The following is a 15,434-nucleotide window of genomic DNA, read 5'->3' as shown; positions in this document are numbered from 1 at the left end:
GGGGGGGGGGGGGGGGGGAGTGGGAACTGGGATTGGTATGTAAAATGAAAAAAGATTATTTGTTTTCTTTTTAAAAAAGAAAGAAGGAAAGAAAGGGAGGGAGGAGAGAGAGAGAGAGAGAGAGAGAGAGAGAGAGAGAGAGAGAGAGAGAGAGAGAGAGAGAGAGAGAAACAGAAAGCACGGAAAGAAATAGAAGATATAGAAGATTGTACCTTCCAGATTACTCAGCAATAGAGCAAAGAGACAAGGAATTTGCTTGTGTTTTGGTTTATAAAATATTCTCTTCACTCAGCTAATGTCTCCTCCATTCTAGGCTGAATCCAGACTCTGCAAAGTTGTAAAATAAACTGCCCAGTTTTCCCTACTCATCTTCCAATGCTCATAAAATGTGAGAATCTTTGCTTCTCAAATACCTTAAAGTGAAAAGGACAATGGCCCAGTAGTTGAGAAGAGAAGGCATAATGTTTGACTAATTAGCTTCAAAAATTTAGATAAATTTGGCATAAAATGTAAACATATGGGCCTCAATGAAAACTTGACAAAACCAGAAGCAAATATAACTTGATTATATGTGTTTTATTTTTCAATAACATATAGGAGTTAATGCATTCAACTGGTACCCATGACATAATGTCCCCGCAATCTTCATCAATAAAGTAGGTAGATTATGTTAGATAACATAGAAAGTTTTTAAAAGTTAGCTTTCTATCTATGCAATAATAGAACAGTGTTTCGATTTTCTTACTGGACTAGAATGTTATGAATTTCTGAGCTTTTTTTATACTATATGGGTCAGAGTTCAGCACGTAGATATAAATTATACCAGCTATTTTAACAAAGATAATTTAACGAATGTAGCGTGAATTATTAACTTGGTATGAAGTTACTTAGTAACTGGAAGGCGAAAGTGAAGTTTGCATGAAAGGAGTAATTATAGGAGACTGCTACCACATTTACATCTGTGCAAAAGTGAAAAAACTAAAGTATTTTAATTCATCTTAGGAGCTTGGAGAAGATAACCTCTGGATCTACAAATGAAGACATTGGAAAAGAGCTGTGAGTGCTTTTGTCTCTGTGTTCGTAGTGGGTGTTTATGGGTCTGAGAATCAAACATCTGAGCTGGGGAACTCCACAGTTGTATCAGCCTGGTCCTGCAATCACAGAGAAACTGAGAACTGCATTCATATGGTACTCTGGGAAGATGTTTCCGCTGCTGCCAAGAAGTGGCTGCTGCAACAATGGTTGCCACAGGACCATAGAAAACAAAGAATGAGTCTTTAGCTCAAAGCCCAGTCTCCCTGCATCAGCAACGCTTAGAGAATGCTAATGGGGAAGCATGTGGCAGAATATAAGTTTGAGTTTGACAGTAATAGACCCAGGATCACAAAGTCAAACACAAAATATTAAGTAAGATCTGAAACACAACATCGTGGTGGCCTTAATAGTTTGCATTAGCTATAATGAATAAAATATACCTGAATTCATGATCCAGGAAAAAAAACATAATTTGTAATTTAAGTATATGTGTGTTAATAAACTTGTTATATACTGCAAGACAGATATGCAACTATGCATATATATATATATATATATGTTTTATCATAAAACCCCCTTGGGATAAAATTTTAAAAGTCAATGCCTTTTAACTTTTTTTCCATAGGACCTCCTTTAAAAAAATATTACACTATGTGAGTTCATTTTAATTTTGTTATCCTAGCAATGCTACATTAACTTCAGTAATATTATGTACTATTTGAATAAACTGATGTCTTAGAGCAGCTAGAAATACTACCAACCTTATTGGCCTTAGTAAATGAAAATGAATTAATATTTGGCTCAAAACTATAGCTAAGCATCCTGCTTCATTATGGGAAAGAAGAATCTGTGGATTGACTTTCTGTCAGCATTTTCCCCAGTATAAATGCTTCCTCCTGGTACTTACCTGGGAGTTGCATACTCATCAGCATAGATCCGTGTGATTAGGGTGTTATGAGAGCCTCATTTGACATCAGCATGTGGAAATCCATATTCTGGCTCTCCTATATCACACTAATTCTTCTTGTTGCTATTTTATTTATCTGGTATGGAATATGTTTTGTTGACTCAAATAAACATCTCATTTTTTCTTCAAATCATATTTCCATTCATTGAGATTGAAATAAAGTAAAAATATTTATGTGTATATAATAAAGCTATTAGTAGAACTGAAAATGAAAATGTGTATACATTTAAGCAATTTGAACACCATTATTCCTCGGGAGCACAAGCATTACAGGCATAAAACAGCCTGAATTCTAATGAAATTGTGTTCAAGGGAAGGAAAACTGCAACGAAAACCTTAAAATAAGCCAAATGTTGCAAAGAATGGTGATATGCTAGGATGAATTTATATTTTTTAAGAACTAAAGTACTCTCAGAGGCCAAGTGATTAAGCTGTTATTGAAGAACTGAACAACAAAGTAACTAATTAAAATTTCATTAAAGAATCATTGAGGCAACTCATTGGGAAAGACACTAACTGACAAATGTGACTACCTGAGTTCAAACCCCATGATCTACATTGTGGAAACAGACAACTGACAACAACCTACATACATATAACTTGGCAATCAACAACACACATATGTACACATGCACGCACACACACAAACAGACACTGTTGGGTGCCAGGTTCTACAAAAATATGACTTACCAAGGTAGAGTCATGAGGATTTGAAAATAAGCGAATGAAGGCACAAGTGAAAATAATAAAACAGAAAACATAGGATAGTACCGGGAGGGAGTTTCAGTGAATAATAAAATTGCCCGTGTTTAATTTTCATTTACTTAAACTACCCCAACAACAAAAGGTAGGAGTAAGATGAAAACTGCATTAACATGATACAAGGAAAGGAACTGACCAGTTGAAGACTGCAGGCTATATTCATAGTTAAACATTCTGTTGCTAGAACAGTAATGCTCACACTCTAGACTAAAACTTCCTATAGGTAAACCACTCCCTGGGCGGAATCCATATTTATTTCCCTAAAGGAGTAGGAACTTGGTTTGATCCTTAGACTTCTGTTTGAGATCTACTTCTCAACACCTGAAATGCAGGGTCTGGATATTAGTCATACCTGTTGACAATAACCTTGAGCAAGCAAGACTCTCTGGTCTAAATCTAGGTGGGACCTTTGTTTGAGAAACGTACAATAACCTTGAAGGAATAGAGTTAAAGCTCTCAGACCTTTGGTTAGGGTGGAATGGCAACAACATTGAGCAAGCTGAAGCTTATAGTTTTGTGTTTTTTATGGAATCACTAAATGTGCAAGAGTGTGTCTCTGTGACTATATTTGTTTCTTTTGACTTTCCTAGGCCCTTTTCCTTCCCCTTGCTTGTTTTGTCCTATTCTGGTGTAGTTTTTTTGTTATTGGTTGTCTTGTTATATTTTATTTTGTTTTATTTTTATCCCTTAGATGTCTGTCTTCTAATAAAAAGCAGAAAATGGATGGATCTGGAAATCCAAATCTGCATTGAAAAGTGAAATGGGAAGGAACTTGGAGGAGTAGAGAGCAGAGAAGTTATAGTTAGAAAATATTATATGAAGAAAACCTGGTGAAGAAAAGATGTACTAGACAATGTGAATATAAAAGCATATACTATATATTAAAACAATAGTTTAATTCATGTAAATAAATATATTTAAACATGTGTGTGTTGTATAGATATTGCACTTCTCACCATATTTTTTGACCATTGCAAAAAAAAAATTTATAATATTTTTACTGATTTTCTGGGAACCTCACATTATGTAACCCAATCACATTCGCTTCCAAGTCCTTCCATGTCAGCCCCTCCCTTTTTAATTCCCAAAAAATAAAAATAAAAATAAGAATTAAAAAAAGTTTAATTTGTGTTTTCTGTATAATCACTGGGGCATATTCAAACTCTCAGTGACCTGCTGTAAACAGAATTGGGACATTGCCCCACTGGTCAAGTCCTCAACATGCCATCAACTGTGAAGAGTGGCTCTTCAGCTACCTCCTCACCCTTTTTCAGAGTTCTCTTCCTATTTAGGCTGTTACACATTTTCAGGAGTGAGGGGTTGGTGTCGGGTAAGAGGTTGTCACACAAGTCTTTCATGCCCCTCCCTCACAACTGTGCATCTGCAGTCATTAGTAGCTCAGCAAAAGTAACACCCCTGTTCTTCTCAGTTGGTGGAAGTACAGATTATGGGCCTCACACACAGTTCCGGCAACAGCACCAAGACAGCCCCTCACTGCAGTAGGATCATGGACCTAGACAAGGCCCTTGGTGGCACCGTGGATCATAAACATCATGATGGCTTCAGGTGGCAGTGCAGGCCACTCAGATCTGTGTTACCCCCTGAGACAGCAGACCCACTCTTCAAGGAGTTCTTCCAGCAACTCTGCTCCAGGCTCCTTCCTAAATTTCAATTTCACTGTTTTAACATACAAATGAAATTCAGTCATTATTTGGGACCACGTTTTTGTGCTCATTCATCCATTGACGGACATACAGGCTGTTTCCATTTGCAGACTCTTTTGAGGAGAGAGGTGATGAATATGGATGAGTAAGTATATTTATAGTTACTGTAGATACAATATAGTGGGATAAGGAATCCTTCGGGGAATAATCCGAGAAATGGTACAGCTAGGTGATGTGCTAGCTATATTTCTAGCTCTTTGAGGAACCTACACACTTATTTCCATAGTGGCTGCACACATTTGCACTCCCACTAACACTGAATGAATGAGGCTATCTTTGTCCTCACATACTCAGCAGCATTTCCTATCATTTTTATTCTGTTTTCCTCTGTAATTGTTAATCAGCTCAAAAGCCTGTCTACAGAAAGAGAAAGAGATGCTTTGATGGCTATGCATGTGACAGTACTAGACAAAAAAGAAAAAAAAAAAACAAGAAGGCAAGCCACCTTATTTAAAATGGGTTGTGGAAATGTACAGAAGAAATACAAATGGTAGAGCAATCCTTTGCAATTAGGAAAATGCAAATCCAAACAGCTTTGAGCTTGCTTACTCCAGGCAGAAATGCTAAAAATGAAGGATCAATGGATGATCTCCAACTAACTTATATATTGGAATTACTGGGGGAGGTATTATAAACCGAAGATCTCAGGTTCCATCCCAGAGAAATCACTGAGATGGCAGGCTGGGGGGAAAAAAGGAGAAAAAAAAAACCCTCTAGAGATGAATTGTTTGTGCATGAGGCTAAAAATCAATGGAAATGACCACTCTTGCATAACAGAGATGCCTCTAATGCTGCCTGAATATCAACTGTAGTGGTTCAAATAGATGTGCAAAGGGAGGAGAAATATGCTCAATTTAAATTGCTTATATTATGTCCTGTGCATAGATAGGGTTCTCTACTCCCTTGTACTTCCGTGCTGCACTGAACACTCTTTTGGAACATCTCAGTCTGACACCTTCTTTCTGCATTTTAAATGACTGAGTACGGGAACACTTACAATTCTAAAGACAGTTAATACCTTCTGGGTCTAAATACATGACATTTGCAATTCATCTTTGTTAAGGCAGTGTAAAAAGATTGCTTGCTCTCCAGTCAACCTCATGCATAACTAAATATCATACCCCAAGGGTGAAGAACCACCTGGATTCTATCTGCTTATCTGCCTTGTCCCTCCAGAGAGCCATAAGCTAGAAGTAGGAGAAAAAAGTCAGATAGAAGTGAACTTCAGAAACCAATTGAAAATATTTATTCTTTTAAGATAGGAATAATCCATTTGTTAAGTGTTAGTGGAAATGTTAGTTGAAGATAGGGGCAGAGTTAATCACTAGCAGAAGTATGGGACTTCATTTGTGAGTCTCAGAGACAATAAAAAAAAGTGAACACTGGAAATGTTCATTTTGTTGTTAATCTTACTCCTGGTTCTTAATGTTTCCCTTAAATGTTAGAAGAATTCATTAGACACAGATATTCTAATTCACCCTTTATTCCTCACCCATTCCCTTTATCTCAGCTGCCCATACCCAAGACATACCGTACCTGTGAACCCACTGGCAACACTAGCCTAGGGAATAGATAGGTAATCTTCACTTTCTTTTCTGTCCTTGTTAGCAATCACCCAGTCTCATCCTCAGCCCTATGGGAGACCACCTGCAGGGGTCTATCTCCCCCTTTTCCTTCCATTTCCAGGGAACTCTGCAAATCGTCATGGCAGATGTATCTTTTCTCCCTACAGTAAACCCCCTCAGCTCTGTTTGCCTTTAACTAATCTTGATTCCTTCATGTCAGCTCGCAATACATAGAAACACATCCTATCGAAGACCAACAGTGGCTACACTTGTCAGGACCTCATTCCCTTTGAAGTAACCCAGTCACCAATTTCTGCTCAAATCCAAACAAGGCAACAGAAATAATAATAATAAAAAAGAACACCTTCACACCAAAGATAAAACCAAGTATCAAGACCTAATTACATAGTAATCTAAAACCCAGATGCTTAAACAGCAGCATAGAAGCACAATAATAGCCAAGACAACAATTCTTCATTAGACCAAGTGATCCAGTGTACTGTGTTCTAATATAAACACCATAGATGAAGGACAAGATAAGAAATTCAAAATAGTTATTATTAATTCGACAAAGGAAATTAAATAGTATATAAATAAGTCATTAATTAAATACATAAAAATCTGTGGAACAATTAAAACCATGAAATTAGAAATGGAATCACGAAAGAAAATTAAAATTGAGGTAAACTGGAACTGAAAGATGTGGGAAGTCAAACAAAAACCTCAGAGATAAATGTCACCATAGAATCCAAGATATGAAAGGAAAACTATCAGGCAATAATGGCAAGATTGAAGAACAGGATATCTCACTCAAAGAAAATTATAAAACATAAAAACCTTCAGGAACAAAACATTTAGGAAGCCTGGAAATAATCTATGGATAATTGCAATATATGAAAGAATTCCAGGTCAAATACAGAAAAACTATTTTCAATAAAATCATGAAAAAATGCTTGCTAACCTAAAGAAAGTTACAAGGTACAAGAGACATACATAACCACAAGTACACTGGAAAGAAAGAGATTCCCAACAACAAATAATAATCAAACACTAAACATAAGAAAAAAAGAATTAATATTAAAAGTTTCAAGGAAAAAAGAGCAAGAAATAAATAAAAGAAGACTTATTATAATGCCATCTGACACTTCAGTGGAGACACTAAAAGCCAAAAGGACCAGAGTGCATGCCCAGCAAACTCTAAGAGACCATAAATACCACTCCATACTGATGTGGAATATCCTTCTATATTTGTGTTGCCTTTATTGGCTAATAAATAAAGATGCTTTGCCTATGGCAGGGTAGAATATAGCCAGACTGAAAGATATAGAGAGAGAAAGTAGGTGGGGTTAAAGGGATGCCATGTAGCTGCCAAAAGAGGCAGATGTCTTGCAGCTGCCAGAAGAGGTAGACACAATGAAGCTGCCAAAGGAGACAGATGCCCAATACTTACCAGTAAGACACAGCCTTGTATCAATACACAGATTAATCGACATGGGTTAGTTTAAGATGTAAGAGTTAGTTAAGAAGAAGCCTGAATTAATAGACCAAGCAGGGTTGCAATTAATATAGTTTCTGTGCAATTATTCAGGTACGGTTTGAATCCCCCAGCAAAAAAATGAAGACATTTCCAAGCTACACAGCACACTGCATGACAGATATATCCTAGAGGTCCACAACTGGGCAGTGTATGGAGATAGAAGAGGTTAGAACACCATGCCCTAAATACATATCTCCATCATCCATCCCCTCAACTCAGGAATCAGGGAACTCTCAAGGCCTGCTCAATGCTCAGCTTTAGATGGCCAAACACAGAATGAGCTCAATGGGATTTTTGAAGTTGTTTTCTTTTTGCCTTATTTTTAACCTTACCTTACAGGTCATTAGGGAATATATTATAGTTTCCAATTTTGTTAGATTTGGGGACGTTTCCTGTGTCCAAACATGTGTGCCTCTGCATTTATGTGTTTCTTGAGCTTTCTATTTGAATCTGTTTCTTTTGTTTATTTTATCCTATTCTGGTTTGTTTGTTTGTTTGTCTATTTTTATTTTTACTTTTTAGATGCCTGTTTGTTTCCTCAGTGAGAAAGTAAGAGTATGAATATGGGTAGAAGGAGTATGGGGAGGACGTAGTGAGATGGGGAAGAGGTAAACAATCAGACTATATTGTCTGAAAAAAATATTATTCTAAACAAAAAATAGAAAAAGAATTCAATTGTCTCATGATATACTTGGATAAGTGCATGGAATATAGTTTTATTTAAACATAAGCTCTTATTGATAATATTTTTATAAACAGTGTATATATAATAGTGTACAAAAATAAAAGGCATTTGAAATATATACCAGAATTCACAGGAATGAAAATGAGTATATATTATGAGTTTTTCTGAGTTTCCATAAAGAAAAACTGAAAAATTAACTAATACCTGGAAGGCAATATTTGTAATGATAAAAAAAAAATAACATGTTTGCATGGTAATGATAATGTCATCATAGAGAAGATATTTTCAGTGCAATGAAAGCAAAATCATGTCCCTCCTCTGGATTCCGCACTAGACCCCACAGCCCTGGAAGCTTTACTGTAGGAACCTAGGGATCCCAGAGAAGACACTGCCCACCAACCACTTTAAGCCTGTCCAACACCCACTCTCGTGGGCCCTATATCCCAGCCTATTACTTTGGAAGAAGTCCTTGGCTTTATCAGAGGCCAGACATGTTCTAGGAACCCCAGGTAAGGCATCTTCCACCAACAAAAAAAAGTCCATAAAAGCTGTCTAACAACCCCAGACTGCACCCTACTCCCCTGGGCTCCAAAGTTATACAATAGGGAAGAAAATCATCTCTGATAAATGGTGATGGTCTAACTGGATGTTGGCGTGTGGAAACATGCAAATCAATCCATATCTATCGCCCTGCACAAAATTCAAGTCCAAGTATATCAAGACTTTATTTTAAATCCAGAAACACTGAACCTGGTAGAAGAGAAAACGGAAATCAATCTTGAACATATTGGCAAAGGAGACTACTTCCTGAACAAAACACCAATAGTATAAGCATTAAGATCAACAATTGATAAATGGGACCTCCTAAAATTGAAAAGTTTCTGTAAAGCAAAAGACACTGTAAATAAGACAAAATGTCAGCCTACATAATGGACAAAGATCTTCATCAACTCCTGATCCATTAGAGGGCTGATTTCCAAAATATATAAAGAATTTAAGAAACTGGACTTTATGTACTTGATTAACTAAGGCAATGATATAGTTAGATTATCCACGATTATCAAGGGGAATCCAATGAAATTATAAAGGACATAATGAGTTCATGGCTGTAAACAAGACAATACATGAGAATGAACACTACTAGTAGAACAGTGGGACTAGGGATGTAAAAAGAAGACAATCAGGAGACACAAGCAGCATCTAGAAATTGGAGAAGGGAGTGGCAAGAATCATCTGCTAGTGGTCAAGATGGAACATGGGATTATTTTCTTGATGACTTTAGTCTCAAAGGCATCATTTCATATTCAAAACTTTAAATCGGAAAGATGAAAGGGGGAATACTTTAAGCAATAACGTTCTGATAATTTGTTACAGAACTTCTAGGAAATCAATAGTTACAGACACTACACTGGACTATAGATATTCACTCCACTTCTGAGTGAGAGCTGAGGGAAGTCACTGAAAGCTCTAGTTAAATTTCTACTGTTATAATAGAACATTTGTGGAAATTATCTTGGGAGAAGGAAAAGGAATTATTTGGTTTACAGTTTCAAGTCTATTGTTGAAGAAAACCATTGTAAGAACCCAAAGTGGGAATCAGGAGGAAGCAGAAACTGTAGGAATATCATTAAGCAATATTGCTTACTTGCTCAGTTTCCAAGATTCTGACTGATTTGTTATATAACACAGGACCAGCTGATCAAAACTAGTACCAACTATAGTGGACTGGGCCCTTCTACATCAACCACTAATAGGAATATCCCCCACAGAATTTCATACTGGCTTATCTGATGGAGACATATTCTCAACTGTGGTTCCCTCTTCCCAGATGCCTGTAGCTTGTGTTAAGGTAACAACAACAACAACTAGTACATTGACATAGGGCAAGATTTCTGTTCACTCACTTATACCCACTGAGAAAAATTTCTGGTCATTGTACTACCTCACCACTTGGTCTGAAAGACAGAGACTTAAATGAGTTTCTCACTGAAGGTCGCTAAGTATGACACAGTTACATATCTGTGTCATGGTGATTATAAAATCATAACAGAAGCTCCAACATCATGGAAATATTGCATTTCAGTTGCAGGCAATAAAAGATATGCTTCCATTCTTAGGTACATTCAAGCAACTCTTTACGAGATTTAGCGTCAGAAACTGTCTGGCAAATGGCATTCAGGTAGATACAAAATTGAGAAAATATTGGCAACTGCCTAACAACTTTTTGAAATCTTTTGTGAAAGTGACTTACAGTGACAAAATGTATTATGCACAGAGAAACAGTTAAGCTCTTTGGACATATTGTGAATTGTAAGGCAATGAGTATTTTATATTTGATGCAGCTAAATGTATCTGCATTTTGATGGCCCTCATAAGTAATAATCTGAATTGCCTATCAGAGGAAAGTGGTAGAGTTATTTACAAAGGAAAAGCTAGCCTGATAACCCAAAGTGTCACCATTTTATGCAGAAATAAAGTGGATCAGGCAGCAAGAATAATAAAATGATACAAGCCACACACTTGAAATCTTATGCTCCAAGTTAAAAAAAATAAAAACTCCTTTCTACCAGCTATTTCTGTGTCTCTGTACAACCACTGAAATAGAATCCAGATATATTGTGTACATGATCAGCCAAAAGGCTGCCTCTTAAAGGTCTCTATAGGACTCCCATTATACCTACCCAAAATGCCTCCGTGCTCTCAAATATTCTGACTCTCCTCCCTCAGGTTGATCATTTCCTATAAACAAAACTCCTTTCTTTTGTGGAAGATCACTTATGTCTAGCAAGCCAACCATTCTGATATGGGATATTTTTCTGTATATGTTTTGCTTTTATAGGATAATGAATAATGCTGTTTTGGTCAATGACTTATCAGAGTAAATCCAGGCTCCTCCTTCCCCTCTCTCTCCCTCCCCATTCCTAAGAGAAGTCAGGGTGCCCTGCCCTGTGGGAAGTCCAAGGCCCTCCCCCCTCCATCCAGGTCTAAGAAGGTGTGCATCCAAGCAGACTAGGCTCCCAAAAAGCCAGTACATGCAGTAGAATCAAAACCTGGTGTCATTATCATTGGCTTCTTAGTCTGCCCTCATTGTCAGCCACATTCAGAGAGTCTGGTTTGATCACATGCTTGTTCAGACCTGGTCCAGCTGGCTCTTTTTAAGACCACTGAAATCCAAATCTTAGCATAAATGACTCATTTTTTAAGAATTGTATACAACTAGGGCATTTGTTTTATATGTTTGGTTTTATTGAGGGAACAGGTCTTTAAAACAGGTAAATTAATCATCAAGGTCAAATTCTGTGGTGACTCATGGCCATTTTCTGGAAATCCAGAGATGGATGTGGCCACGCCTACCCACCTGGTCAATATTTTATTCAAGTTTGCTTCAAATTTGTCTTTAAACTATGTGAGTGCTCTTATTCTTAATCAGTGAGTTTAATACTATTAGTCAGACATTTCACTAAGATTTTAAATAAAACTGATAATACCTTTTTATATTTAGTAACATCTCACTTTAACATTTCTTTGCCTTTTTGTCTCTTTACTGAATTCTATTTCATATCCTGTGTGACTGTTGCTTTCATTCATTTGTTTTTTTTTTTTGTTCTCTTAGAATAAATTTATTTCTTTGTTAAGCTCTTTGTATATATTTATAATCATTGTTTGAATAATTTGCCTGTAAAATTATATGTTTATTTCATTGACAGTCATTATTATGATATTGGTAATTTTTGAGGGAAACACATTTTCTTGGTTTTATTATGTTACCTTTTACTACTTCAGGAATTGTGCATCTGGTGGTTGGTGATTGAGAGAGTGTGTGCCAGACATCAGTTCTGGCAGGGTTTAGGTCCCAAAGAAGAGGCATGAAGTCATCAAAGGGAAGGAGGAGACTGACAGATCTGAGTGCAGATCAGGATGACTGTTTATTTATTGATAAAAGACTACACTTTCTATATTCTATAACTATACAATAGTGTAGCCACAGACAGGACTGAAGGCAGGCTCAATGCATTACAGTACTTTTCATAAGACAAAAGAGGTAAGTTCAGCAAGTGTCTAAATGACTATTGTTCTCTAAGGTTCAGTAACTCCAACAAGTACCATCTTACATCAATGTAAGGACTATAAGTACCTCCTGGTGGAGAAAAAGAGAATGAGTCCCTTTAGTGAACAGGAACTTCTATCAATCCCCTGAGAAAATGGAGCCCTTATCCAAATGTCTGACCTTGGGAAAAGGTCTTCCTCGGGTAGCATACACTCTACTACAATTTAAGAGTAGTTTTCATTATTTGAGAGGCATGACGCAGTGTAAGCACTGAACTATTTCCTAATTGTGTTCCTTTGTGTCTTGACCTTACTGGCCTGTTCCTGACTCCTACTCTTCCAAAAGAGAAGGTCCCGATGTCTTAATCTTTTTTCATTATACCATAGTGCTCTGATTCCTCTATAGTGATTAGTTGAACTTTTTCCCTTAATAGCCTGAGCCTCTGGATCAGAATTGTGCACTTTTCATCCTTGGAGTCAGGTGTGTCCAGTTAGTAAATCTCTAGCTTTCCTGTTCTTGGTGTAGTCGGGAGACAATGGGGATTCCTGTGTGCGGTGTCATCACACTACGCTCTTTCATGGTGGTGAAGTTTTTCTCCAAAGACTTATTTTGGTTAAAAAGGATGCCATTTTATGCATTTTCATCCTCCAAAGTCTGCACAGAATTTTCCACAAGAAAAGGTATAAAAGAATTTCCATTATACATAGTAAGAATCATTTAAAATGAAAGTAAAAGGGTGCTGGAAATTTGTGACCTGGAAAGTTGAAAGACTGGAATTTTGTCAAGCAAAAATGGTTGCCTTTTGGTCCACGCCAGGTATGTGTGCTGTTGTTGTTAAATTACCTTCTTATTGAAGTGTATATTTTTCTCCAACTTGTTTTTCCTTCATTGGATTGTGATACCGCTTCCCACTCTAAAACTCTAAAGCTCCTCTAAGCATTATCATTTGTGGTAATTAGATAAAATAAAGGAAAGAACTTATAGACTTAGAGATATGGTTAAATTAAGCCTGTGTATTCTCTGTGTACAGATAAAAAAATATATTCCATAGTCCTGCATTGCCTTCTCACCTAGCCTTGTTTTGGATCTCAGATCGGGAACACCCCACTGACTCACTAGCAGACTGAGCATGCCACTGATGTTCCATTACTATGTGCCCTTGTACTCGCACACACTTTCTTGAATCACCTGTGGATTGGTTATCACCTAATCTATAATATTTATGACAGTTTCTTACATACATAAAAACAATTTTATTAGTAAAACATTTTAGTAAAGTTGTCACAAATTTAAAATTTAGAATCATGAACTTTATTCTCCAAAACACTAAGAAGACATGATGAAATTTTCAACTTTTATTGAGAGTTAAAATAGATATATAAATTTAAATTTTGCTAAAGATTGACAGTATTTCATAAGGAATATTAAATAGCAAGGCAAATTAACTATAAGAACATTTAGTGTGATGTTGAATACATTATAGATTTTGTTACCTCAAAAGAATTTTCAGAAACTCAGGGGGCTGTGAGCTCAAAATCAAGGTGGAAAATGTAATGTCAGAATTTGCACCACTATTCATATCATGGCTCTTGAGAGGATACACATTGTCCACCATTTCTGTTGAGTCTGGTAGTTGATGTGCTGATTGTTCTGACCTTCTGAAATACTTGACTATAACTGTGTGTTGATATTTTGCTTGTGCTGTGACAAATAAAGCCTGCCTGAGAATCAGAGAGTGGAGTGAGTCATTGGTTAGTTTTAGAGGCCAGGTACTTGTGGCGCACCACTTTAATTTCAGTAATTGGGAGTCTCATGCCTTTAATTCCAACACTAGGGAGGGGGAGACAGGAAGGGATACAGCTGGACAAAGAGAGGAATATAGGGTGGGAGGAGATAGAAGGTTAAGGCAGTAAATTGAGGACTTGTAGAGAAAGGATACCCTTTTTGGTTTGAGAATTTTGTAGCAGTAAAATGTTCTAGTGATTGGCTGTTTCTCTCATCTTTCAGCTTTCACCCCATAATATCTGATTATGAGATTTTATTATTAAAACCAATTAGAATTTTCACTACATATAATACCTGAAATACTTGGCTTAAAAAGTTGTAAGTTTACATTGGCTGCATTGAAGGTTTCAGCCATACATCCATGGTCCCATTGATTTTAGGTGTGTGATGAGGCTGTGAATCAGAGCTGGATATATGCAGAGGAAGGAGTTCTCTTTATGACTGGGAAAGGAAGAGAGCAGAAAAGAGTTTCAATATCCCCTTCAAAGGCAGGATCTAAAACACTCTTAAATAGTGCAACATCTTAATAGCTGCACCTCTTCTCACTAGCACCAAGCTGAGGACTAAGCTATTCAGACCCCAAATGCAGCATCTTCTGAAATTGGTGGTCTCCCTTCCCCATACAATGGTCATCTTTTCATCTAGAGGAAGATACACCTAAATGGCATGCCCAAGGGATGCTAGAAAATAGTTGTTTTCTGTTTCAGCTTTAATGGGCTCTTCTTTATTTTCAAGCTTATAAGTTGGAGAATCTTGTAAATACAGACAGAGACCAGATTCAGAAGTAAAGTATGGCTCAATTTCAACTGTAAAGTTTACTTACAATCTTAAAATATACACTTTATGCAGCTACAGAAAGGAGATTAGTTAAAAACTTCTTTGTTCTTTACTGTGTAGATTAAGATGCAATATTGTTTCCCCAAGTTCCCCCAATCCTCCCCTTCTCACTTTTCTCTCCCCGTCCCCCCTTATCCCCAACCCACCCCACCCCCAAGATCTCACTTTTCTCCCCGGCAATTTTGTCTACTTCCCTTAGCCAAGAGGATAACTATATGTTTTTTCTTGGGTTCACCTTCTTATTTAGCTTCTTTAGGTTCACCAGGTATACACTCCGTGACCTTTATTTATGGCTAGAAACCAATTATGAGTGAGTACATCTCATGTTCATCTTTTTGGGTCTGGGTTACCTCAGGAAGATTGGGATAAAAGAAGGTTGGGTAGGGGAGCAGGGAAGCACACATCTTAGTTAAGGGCACCTTAGTGTTGGCAAGAGACTTGAATCTAGAGTGGCTCCCAGGAGCCCAAGGCGATGTCCCCAGTTAGTCC

This window comes from Alexandromys fortis, unplaced genomic scaffold, assembly GCF_014885135.2.
Source record: "Alexandromys fortis isolate MF-2015 unplaced genomic scaffold, M_Fortis_MF-2015_v1.1 scaffold_142, whole genome shotgun sequence".
Taxonomy (NCBI): domain Eukaryota; kingdom Metazoa; phylum Chordata; class Mammalia; order Rodentia; family Cricetidae; genus Alexandromys; species Alexandromys fortis.
This window is presented reverse-complemented; position numbering follows the sequence as displayed.